This window comes from Herpailurus yagouaroundi, unplaced genomic scaffold (genome assembly GCF_014898765.1).
Source record: "Herpailurus yagouaroundi ecotype Mexico unplaced genomic scaffold, PumYag 28, whole genome shotgun sequence".
Classification (NCBI taxonomy): Eukaryota; Metazoa; Chordata; class Mammalia; order Carnivora; family Felidae; genus Herpailurus; species Herpailurus yagouaroundi.
Genome location: NW_024412376.1, coordinates 67,859,763 through 67,871,654, shown reverse-complemented (window position 1 = coordinate 67,871,654; position 11,892 = coordinate 67,859,763). Strand labels below are relative to the sequence as shown.

Here is an 11,892-nt window from a genome sequence, read left to right as displayed (position 1 = left end):
CGCCCCGCAGCCGCTCCCCTCCCCGCGCCGCCTGCGCTCCGGGCCAGCCTGAGTCGCCCACCGGCGGCGTCCGCGGAGACCACCCCCGGGCGGGCGAGGGTAGGGCGGTCTGCGTCGCCCCCCTCCACCCCCCGGCCGGCTCCCGCCACCGCGAAGCCTCCGGACGCCGCCCGGACCGCGGGGCCGCCCCGGAGAGTCGCCGAGGCCGAGGACCCCGGGAAGGAGGATCCCGCGGACGGCTGCAGCCCGAGGTAATCGCCAGATGACTGAGGGGTCCGGTCCTCGCCCGGACACCCGACCCGGGCGACTTGCAATGCGGACTCCGGAGGTGGCACCCTCGAGCCGGACAAGTTTCTCGCGGTTTGAAGGGGTCCTGAAACCGTTTACTCGTTTTTATTTAATTAGCCTTTCCTCTTCTGTTTTAAATAAGTGTATTTAGACAATGAGAAAAAAAAAAAAAATAGCCTCCTGGATGACTGACTGTAGGTTTATAAATATAATCCCGAAAGTTTTGCATGGTGTGGTTATTTGCTTATGCATATTTATTAACCTGTTAACTCTACAGCTAGTCAGAAAATTGACATTTAAAATATTCTTTGAGGAACATTACAAGTTTGCTGTTGCGTTCAGGCATCGTTTTATTTATCAGCTTAGTTAGCATCTGTCTTCCCGAAGTGGTACCAAAGCCTGTCCCTTGGCGACGGGTCTTGCATGTGACACTCTTGCCCTCTAGTGCCTCACCAGCTTGGTAGCAGTTTGATGGCTAATATTAATAAGATGTTACATAACACAAGAGCACTGGGCCAGAACTGGTATTGTTGCCACTTGTGAAGCCCAACAGCCTGAGCCGTTGGTAGTGGATGCTGCTTGTTCAGTTTCCTTTATCTCCATTGAAACTTTCGCAAGCATTTTCAGCGCTTTCAACTCTCATTCCAGGTAAGTGCATCTGTTTATTTACACTATCCATTAACGGCTCACCCATAATATGAGGGCTTTTGGTAAGAGATAGCAACTTTGTTTTCAATTAATCTAAGAATTTCAGGATTAAACAAGCACCTGATTTTATTCTTGTGGAAGAAATAGAGTATTTCAATTAAGTTAAATGAGACACAGAAATATCTTATCATTTTGAGGTAATTTTAAAGCTTCTCTCCCTTAAGTAAAATTGAGGTATCAAGGAGATGATCCTTTATAATTGTTAAAGATCTCCACAAACAAGTTGTAATTATTCTGCAGCAAAATTGTTAAACAGAACCCATGTCTATTGCTTGATGGACTAGAGATTTAAACTATAGAGATTTAAACTATAACTACCTGTCTAGACAGTAATGATACTCACTCTTTTCTATTTGATGCAATTCATTTTATAAATATTATTTAAAATTACATAGTTAATAAAATTAGATGCAACTGGAAAGAAATTATCAACCTATGTATTGAATATAGAAACCTTAAAAGAAAATACATGTATCTTCCATTTAATATGTCCACTCCCCCCCCCCCCCAAAAGAACCCGGTTAAAATTCTTTAAGAGGTTTACTTAGCTCATCTTCCAACTAGTTCTTCTAATATCTGGAAACTATTTAAGCTTCAAACTCATTTAAGGTTGAAATTTTATTCATATTCTTTATATACACATTGAAGTACAACATTTGTAATCTGGGAAGAGTTTTGAGGAAATCACTCCTAAGTAAACAGCTACATATTCATATTAGAGTAAAATAGAAATCAAATATTGAGATACATATGAAAGTGATCTCCAACCCACTTTTTCTTTGTGCTTAGATAATATCATATTGTCAACTACAGAACAATGCTATTCAGCGTAGAGGAGAATGATATGGAGGGCAAACTCTCAGACATCTGATATTCAGCTGAAGGGCATTTTCCCCTTTTTCTTCAACTATAGTGTCCTATTAATATTGTATTTGAGAAGGAGGTTTCAAAACTAAATTTGAAAGAGACTCTTCTGAAAAATAATACTGAACGTATCAAGAGGCTTGCCCTAACAGAAGCTCTTTTTTTCTTTCTTTCTCCAGTTAACCCAGTATCTACCGTCTCTCATATTTTTATTGTTTTTCTTTATGGTTCTAATGGTAAAACAGAAGTCTTCTTTCTTTGTATAAGTAAATATTGCTATTAAATTGGTCACATGAATTAATTTCTTCATAGGTTTTAGAATGAAGGATTCTTAGGTTACTAAAATGTTTTTAGATAAAACTTTTATCTCTTTCTGGAGAGATGTGTTATAGTTTAGTTCAGTTGAGTTAAGGTATACCTTCTCTTTCAGTATATTTTCTTGAGGAAAGTATTATTTCTGAAGATAACAGCAAGTTATTACAGTAATTTGTGGCGTAACTGAAAGGTTTGTTGGAAAAAAAAAATACTGTGGAAGAGATAACCAGGCACTTGAGGTTCATTTTTCTGGACCATATATATTCTACTGAAGAAGTTATCATGAGCTAGAATCTAAACATTCAGTGGTCAACTTGCTATTTCAGAATTTCAAAACCATAAAGAAATGACAAATTTTTCTTTTAATTTAGGGAATCTTAAAATGACTTCCTTGAAACCTGGTTAAGTCTTAACTGTTCTTTAGTGATTAGTGCCAACTTTTAAGCTTAAGTACGTATATGTTGAGGTATAAAATATAGTTAAAGAAAATGATATTTAAATACTTTGTGGTATATATGCACTATAAAAACAGAGAAATAGAATTGGTGATAAAAAACACTATTCTCAACTAAATGAATGTCTTGGATTTATAACTGCTTAACAGTTTAGACAACAGGAAAGAACAGTAGAAGTTCGGTCTCCTGTGCTGTGGCTGTTGAGGACGAGCATATTTACACTGACATGCCTGACCTCTGAGCACCTGTCCAGATTAGAGAATGCTGCCAGGCCACAAAAGTAACAGCTTACATTATAATGATAATTAGTTTGAAAAATGCTCAAAATTGTTTTATAATGGAATTTTTTTTCTTAGAGTACCCAATAATTGGTTGTAGAAAACCAATTGGTTTTTTTTTGTTTGCTTGTTTGCTTGCTTCTTTGTTCTTAATAAAAACTATATCCTTAGGTCTGGGATGTCAAAAGGACCTTCATGTTACTCTAAACATTCTTCATCAATTTTATGTAAGTTGCATAACAAAAAAAAATCAGGCTTCTCTATAATTAATGTGTATAACAAATTATTTCACAAAAACTCCGATAAATTACTGAGGGCTGAAACTCTTTTTTTTTTTTCAAAAAAAAATTTTAATATTTATTTATGTCAGAGAGAGAGAGCAGGGGAGAGGCAGAGAGAGAAGGAGACACAGAATCCAAAGCAAGCTCCCAGCTCTGAGCTGTCAGCACAGAGCCTATATGGGGCTTGAACTCATGAACGACAAGATCGTGACCTGAGCCGAAGTCCAACGCTTAACCAACTGAGCCACCTAGGCACCTCCTGAGGGCTATAACTCTTGATCACCTATTGCCAAACATGAGCTTACAAATAAAATATTAAAGTCTTATACTAAAACATTTTAGCTTCTCAATGATGGGTATTCACTTTACATACACTGCGTTTTCAATTTTTTTTTTTCCTTAGGTTACAATGTTTCAGAATAACATGAAGCACCATATAAATTCTAGGTCTGGTTCTGCCATGAGAGATGTACAACCCCTCTTGCTAGCTCTGGGCCTTGGTCCCTTACCTGGAAAATGATGTTCTCAGAGATGCTTTTCTGTCTTCTTTGTTGTCCAACACTGTGAAAATTGTTCTGAAAGATAGGACAAACAGACGTGAAAAAAATTAAAGAATAATACAAAACTTGTTGATTAGTACTGTTGTCTAGATATTTAGTAATAGATATGAAACTTTTAAAAATAACAGTTAACACTGCTAGAATGGTTACTTTGTACCAGGTACTGTTCTAAGCACTGACATACTAATTTTTAGCTCATGTAATCTTCACAAAGATTATTTGAGGTAGAAGCTCTAATTATTTCCATGTCATAAATGAGGAACTCCAGACACTGAGAGGTTACCTTTCTAAGATCATATCCTTGCAAATGGTAAAAATGGGATTCAGGGGCGCCTGGGTGGCGCAGTCGGTTAAGCGTCCGACTTCAGCCAGGTCACGATCTCGCGGTCCGTGAGTTCGAGCCCCGCGTCAGGCTCTGGGCGGATTGCTCAGAGCCTGGAGCCTGTTTCCGATTCTGTGTCTCCCTCTCTCTCTGCCCCTCCCCCGTTCATGCTCTGTCTCTCTCTGTCCCAAAAATAAATAAACGTTGAAAAAAAAATTAAAAAAAAAATGGGATTCAGTTTGCGTCTGGCTCCAATGCACATGCTCTTAATCACTATATTATCTCTATGTTTTCAAGTATTTGTGCTTGATATGCCTCTTGATATAACAGAGGCAATTCACATACCACTTCAAATCATTCCTACCACTTCTACCCTTACGTACTCCTACATATGAAATGATCATTTATTCCTTCAAGAGATACTTACTTGGCACCTATTATTGTGTCATGCTTAAACCAGTGCCCAAGACCATTACAGGTGGTGCCTTCCCTAATGGAGTATAGGTCCAGTTTAGGTGATTTCTTTCTTCTCCCGTGATACACCAATTGGATTGAGTGTCACTTGTTCTAAAAGATGCCTAGGGTAACAATGGAAGAATTTATCTGACTTCTTTGTTGATGCCTCCATAGGATAGAGAGTAATAGAACCAGGACCTCAGATTTCCTAGGTCTCCCTATTATATTTCTTCATTGCTCCTCTCTGCTCTCTTTGCATTATCCTCTCTGCAGATTGACTGCCTTTGCTTCTCCAGTTCATATAACCCACCCTAAAACATAGCCAAAAGCTCATCTGTAACTTTACATCTTATGATGCAGGCAAACAAGGAGAGACTTGGTTAATACTCTTGTTCCCATGACTCTGAAGAAGAATAAAAATGACAAAGGTTGTATTAGATCCTGAAAGCTGCATCGGCAGTAGTCATCATGCCCTGCAATTAGGCAGGAATACATTGCTGCATACATTGTAGCTCAATTTAAGGGGATTTGAGAGACATTTTCTCCTTTAAGTCCTACAGACAGAACAAAGGGCAAGCAGTAGTGGGGAAGTTTTCTTGTGTTACCTCGCCGGATGGCACAGCACTGAGAGACGGGAACAAAAGTATTCTTTTCTTCATAATTTCTAAATACAGAGAAGGAGCGAAAATGGCAATAGAACAGCACTTTTCCATTTAACGTATCAAACAAAACTAATGCCCCCAAGTGCAGCTGTTTGCCTATCCATCCTAAAGTGAAACCACAGTTCTAGAGACAGAGTGTGTTCTTGGTCGTACTCCATGCAAATCAGCATGTGCCTTGCCTACCACAGCGGGGTTCAATTAACATGACACAATTTCACACATTTTTTTTCCCAGAGAAGAGCATGTTCTTTGTCAATTTTTAATACTACTAAATTACTTTTAGCAAATTCGTAATGTGTTTGAGGCCTCCCAATGCATTTTTCAACACCATAAAATACAGTTAATTTTGTGAAAAGAGAATGTTGTCAAGATCTTTTAAATATCTTTCATTTATGTTAGAACCTGAAGTTCTTCAGTTATTAATACTCATTTTCCAGATGGCAATCTTTTTCTCACATTTCTTGTACTGCCAACTTCAACGTGATTCTATTTCATTTAGAAATTGATTTTTACTTTGGGATGATGGTGGGTGTTAGTGGAAGAGAAAGGATAGGTTACAGAGTGACAAGTAGGCATGTCACTGTGCAGATATTGTAATATTTTGCAAAATGCATGTGTGCATAGATTCAGTTCTTCAGTATATGGAATTGCTTATAATTCCAAAAAATAATTTCTCCCTCTGCCTTTTGTTAATGGTATATAATTAAAGAATGCCTAAAGTTTCCTTGGTGGAAAACAGGTGTTTTCCTTTTTAAAAACAGATGCATTGCAAAACAACCCCAGACATGCTGAATTCTGAAAAAATATCAGAATGGGAAAAATAGATATTTGAGTAATATCCAATGAAAGGTGTATTCTGGATGTGACTGATTTATAGCTGTGGACAAAGTGGCTGCTGCCATTCACAGTGTTTATATTATCACCTGACTGAGGCCAATGTGATTGATGGAGCTACCCATTCATGGAAGATGGTTGGACTTACTGACTACTCTAGTTTGTGAATGCAGCTACTATTTGTAAAATTTAGTGCAGGCCCTTTTCTCACTCATTTAACAATTCAGTGGGATGTTCTTACTTCAGTCACTGTATTGATATCAAGAATATAGAGGTGATCAGGACAGGTGCTTACAGATGCTTCTAACCTATGGAGAAATGCACACAGTCGCACATGACTAATTGTAAGTATTAGATGTGCTGCAGAGGTAAACTAGATGGTGATGTGACAGGGTGTAAAGGGGAGACACAACAGATCTGGGGAATTAAGGGGGCTTTTGCGAGGCAGGAATATTTATGCTTAGAGCTGTGGGCTCTAGAGGATGGAGCCAGATGAGGAAATGGGAGAAAACTAGACAAAGAGAACAGCATGTGAGAAGACGCTGAGTCAGAAAAGAAGCTGTCTCTTCCAATTTACCTGGAACTTGGAGGGGAGCACACCCTTGAATCAGACCTGAGATGTAAGAGTTGGAAGCATTCCTCACAGTGTCTTGTGGGGAATGTATAGAAATTTGCATTTTAATCAGTAAGTGAAATAGGCAGCCATGGATACATTTTCTGCTAGGAAGAATCAGTCAGATTTGTGCTTTGATGCTGGGCTGAGAAAAGTATAAAAGGAGCCAAGAGTGTTTATGATGAGGCTAGCTGTTGTGGTAGTTCAAGTGAGAAGAACATTGCCTCAGAAAGGAGAGAAGTGTACTGAAGAGGCGAGGTGAGTTTTGGGAAATGGAAATGACAGGACTTGGGTTTATTTAGATGAGCCGAGGTGAGGGAAAAGAAGGTGTCAAGGATAAGGCACTACATGGTTGCAGGGAGATGAAGACAATTTTAGACAGTAGATCATAATTCAATTTTAGATGAGTTTTCTTGTGACACAATTCCAGTAGAGCTAAACAGTGGTTGCCATATAATGAGAAAGAATAGAGTTACTGTGAGTTGTTGTTGTATCAAGTTGATAGTTCAATTTGCAATCCTAAAGCTCAGAGGAAGCAGGGTGGACTTAAAAATAAACATTTGGAACTTACTGGAGCATGGATGGCAGTGAAAGCCGTTGAGTGCGTAAGTTCATCTGGGGTAACGGAGAGGAATGAGAAGCCCAAGGATGAACATGATGCTGGGTTATGCCTCTGACTGAGTCTCTTCCTCTGTTCTGAGACCCATCTAACTTTAGCTTCCTACATCAAAGGTGGACTTCCTGTATCTCCCACAACTCTGCTTACACTGGAATGCTTGTAGCTGTCCCTTTAAAATCCTTAGTGAATTCTAATTGGCCATCTTCAGATATTTCACATTTCCTATGTTATTTATGTCATCATCATCATCAATATCATCATCATCATCAACATCATCATCATCACAGGTAACATGTAATATATTCATTCTATGTGTCTGACAGTTTTCTAAGAGCTTTCTGTAGTTTATCTCATAATTCTCATGAGAACTCTATTAATAGGTACCTCAAGTACCCCCATTGTCATATGCAGAAACTGCAGCATCTCAAGATAATACCACCCAGTATCCATTTGCTACATGTTCCCAAACTTGCATGCTGTAGTTGCTTTCCCAGGTGTATGGCATCTTCAATGCAGACTGTCAAGTTCCAATTTCAGTTCAACCTCTATGAGTGGTGGCATCTTGGACAGGTTACTTAACTTTTAAAGGGCCCAACACCATGTTGGCATGTAGTAAGTGTTCACTAGTTTGGCTGTGTTGTTGTTACTAATTCTACCTTCCTATATGATGTGATTTCCTTTGGTGATTTCCTTTCCTCATAGGAAATCCTGATGACGTGGTGATGTTTATAGCCAGTCCAACCTTTCAGCTTTCCTGTATCTGCTCTATTCCACAATGCCTGCCTAAGTGGTTTGTTGATTTTCTAAATTTAATTTACACTTCCTTGGTCATTCAGCATATTCCCCATCATAGGTTGAATAGGCATCCCAAAGCAACCAATGGTCAGCTCTGTACTCGTAAAGACAGTTGTGTCCATGGAAACTCTCTGACATGCAAGCTGGTGTGTCTGTTCTTTAGTCATTCAGGGAACTCTTTCAGACCATGCAAGTCTGTAATTTCCAGTGTATTTTTGTGAGAACACTTCAAGAATACAATCATCACTATACTGAAGCACGTCTTGCTCTTTTTTGGCATTTAGAAATGTTGTTTATCCTGTTTCTTGTTTGAAAGATTACTGGGAATGACACAAACCCTATACCCTTGGAAAGAGAGACATTAAGCAAACAATGTTGCTAATAATATTTAGTAAGAGTTGTGATAAAGGCCTCAAACAAAAAGTAATTGTAATTAGATTACATAATCTGGGTATCTGGTCTAAAGGAGGAAGGGTAGAGTTGGTCAGGAAAGGCTTTCCTCAGGAATTGAGTTTGTGTAGCATATCCAGATGTGCCTATGACCCATTAATTTCAAATGTTTCCTTGTCTTTTTTGTCAACATCCAGCTATTTTATAGAACATTGTGATTTTGCTCTCTCTCCCTGTGCATCATTCAGTCACCTGTCTGAACCTTAGTTGCACATCATTAGCTCATGCCAATTTCCACTCTTCGCTTTTGTGTTTCTATTACTGGCACTTTTATTCTTCTATTCCCCAAGCCTCCCTACTCCCCCAACCATAATTTATCAATAATCCTTTCTTTTTTTTTCTCCCATGTCTTTTCATTTTCATTCCCCCTGATAACTTCCTTAGTCTGGACATTCACCACTCTCCACCTGGATTGCACACCAGCCCCTTAGCTGGGGGTCTCGACTCCATCCCCTTCTTCACTCTACAATATAGCATATACTCTCTCTGTTCATGTGAGTGCTATCTGTCCATTCTGGATACTACTGCTACACTAATCCTCTGTAAACATGATTTTTATCGCCTCTTTTCTGTTCAGACACATCTAGTGCTATTTCTAAGTTGACACTTTTGTGCTTCACAGTCCTTTCTAAGGACATTCATTAATCTACAGGACTCCTTGAATGACGTCTTATTTCTGTTTTCACCCCAACACATAGTATCTTATTATAGTCTCACTCTCAGGTAAACATTGTAACTATTTCATTTCTTCAAACTTGTCAAGTATTTTTTAAGTTTATTTATTTTATTTATATATATGTATTTATGTGTGTGTGTGTGTGTGTGTGTGTGTGTGTGTGTGTATTTATTAGAGAGAGAGAGAGAGAGCATGTGTGCATGCACCAGTGGGGGAGGGGCAGCGCGAGAGAGAATTCCAAGCAGGCTCTGCACCGTTAGCACAGAGCCTGACATGGGCCTTGAACCCATGAACTGTGAGATCATGATCTGAGCAGAAGGCAGACACTTAATCACTGAGGCACCCAGGTGTCCCAACCTTGCCAGGTATTTTAATAAGCTCTACACCCAATGTGGAGCTTGAGCTCAGGACCCCAAGATTGAGTCCCATGCTCTGCTGATGAGCCAGCCAGGCACACCCCTCACCAGGTATTTTTCCTGACACGTTCATCCCATTCTCATATCCAGATCTTGCTCATCACGCCATGACCCCCTCAAGCACCATCACTGTTAGAAACTGCTTTCCTAAATTTCATTAATCTTTCTTGCTCTTTGCTTTGAAACTTGTAACAAACATAGTCTGTACAGCATAAATCACTACCTAGTATGTGAAACATAGTGTTGGCTGTTTTTTCACTAGTCATTTTCCCCAATGGAGACCATGCTTCTGCAGACAAGAAAAATTCTTAATACTACTTCTGTGGTGTCTCCTGCACCTAATACAGCACTAAGCCCGAAGTGAGTGTTCAACAAATTCCCGATGACTGATTGCAGAATAACCAATTGATCAGTATCTTTGGGTGGGTTCAGATTTAATATCTACCATAGTGGCTTTTTTTATCCTATGTTAGGATGGTATGATTATATTTTCTTAGTATTAAGTACAAAAGACATTAAATCCAGCTAATGTATAGATAATTATAATCATATTAATAATAATGTGTAACTTTAAATATAAATTATGACATTAGAATAAAGTAGAAGTGTCGAATTAACTTCTAAGGTTAATATGCCATTGTATTCAACTGATTCTACAAATAGTCATTGGGTGCTTACCCTGTGCCTGGCACTAGGGGCTCAATGATAGACAAAAGAGGCCTTATCTCCACTCTCTTAGGGTCTACAGTTAGACAAGGGAGACTGACTTTAAACAACATTTTAATTACAATAATTGTCAAGAATTGCAAAGAAGATATCATTTCTACAATGGCCATGTGTAACTGCTGGTCTTACCAAGTTTGGAGGGTCAGCTCCATCTGAGAAGATTTCACAGAGGAACTGTGTGGAGGGGCTTAGTTTTCCACATGTACCTGTCTTCCCCACCTGGCGATGCCCCACAAGTGAAGGGCTCAGGAGAAGCTGCTACAGCGTCATCCCATTGCAAAAGGAGTGACAGCAACATTGCAGCCCATTCTGAGATTTTCATAGCTAACAGACATACAGAGAATGGGAAGTAGTTGTTGGTGGATGAGGTTGCAGCAGGAACAGTAACTTTTTTTTTTATTTAAAAATTTTTTTTTTCAACGTTTATTTATTTCTGGGACAGAGAGAGACAGAGCATGAACGGGGGAGGGGCAGAGAGAGAGGGAGACACAGAATCGGAAAAAGGCTCCAGGCTCTGAGCCATCAGCCCAGAGCCTGACGAGGAACAGTAACTTTTAAGAGTCTATGCTAGAGACCAAATTCGGCCACAGCAAAATGAGATACGCTGTCAAAAAGGTTTAGATGAAACTTAGAGAACCTTAACGTATCCATTTAAATATCTTGGACCAAATCCTACCCTCAGAGCCATACACTGGAATACCGTTGGCTTCAGGAGGAAACCTGAAGAGGCTAATGGAAAAGAGACGTCTTTCAGTATTTCCTATTTGCTAATGGAGAAGGTAGCTTTGATAGGTTCCTCATACCCATCCTACATACTGAGAGCAAATACTCCTCACCACTTTGCCTCATCACAGATGAGATTAGTATGAGTTACATGCCTTCACTTCTGACAATAAGAACAAACTAGGAAACACTGCTATCTGAAATGCAAAATGTGGTAATACATTTTGTATCTATTCAAAAACACTCCACAGCTAAGATTGAAATGGAGGCATAGAAAGATGTGAGATTTTGTATACTGCTGTTATACTCCAGAATATTATATTATTTATAAGTATGTACATAGCTTTTAAAGTGCAATTACTTTTCAAAATGAAATAACTACAATTACAATGGAAACTCTCAGTGGTCCTGGTAATTTTGATCTGCTTAAATTATACCTACATCTACACTAGAATGTTTAAAAGAGCAGAATGTTATCCTTTACATTAGGCTTCTTTTCAAGCATGCCAGATCACTTGATGGCACTTTACTTGGCAGACCCACATGTTCTGCTCCTTCTTTCTTTGCAGTGTCCCTCAGACTTGTCCCTTCCCACGTTCTTCCTGACCTATGATCACTAACAGTGGCTGGCTTATGAGAAATGAGCCTGCACTGGCTTGCCAGCCTTGACTCTGACAGTGCTCTAGGATGTCTTCCATGTATTGATTATCAGTTCATTTTCCGGAAAATCTCACGCTTCTCATGTTATTCTCCAAATCAGGAAAGTATAAAGGTTCCATGTGGGTTTTCTCAACCATGAATTTCTGCACTATCAAATCTCTCCATAATCTGAGTTACCTATACTCTGTGAA

General features: G+C 39.2%; 1 protein-coding gene across 1 annotated transcript in view; it reads left to right on the top strand.

The window, feature by feature from the left end:
• Window positions 1-777: 777 nt before the first annotated feature.
• LOC121030571 (bifunctional heparan sulfate N-deacetylase/N-sulfotransferase 3-like) overlaps window positions 778-11,892 on the top strand; it is a 182,416-nt gene continuing 171,301 nt past the window's right edge. The window contains 1 exon segment of the mRNA XM_040475111.1: window positions 778-936. The gene's annotated coding sequence lies outside the window, so the exon portion shown is untranslated.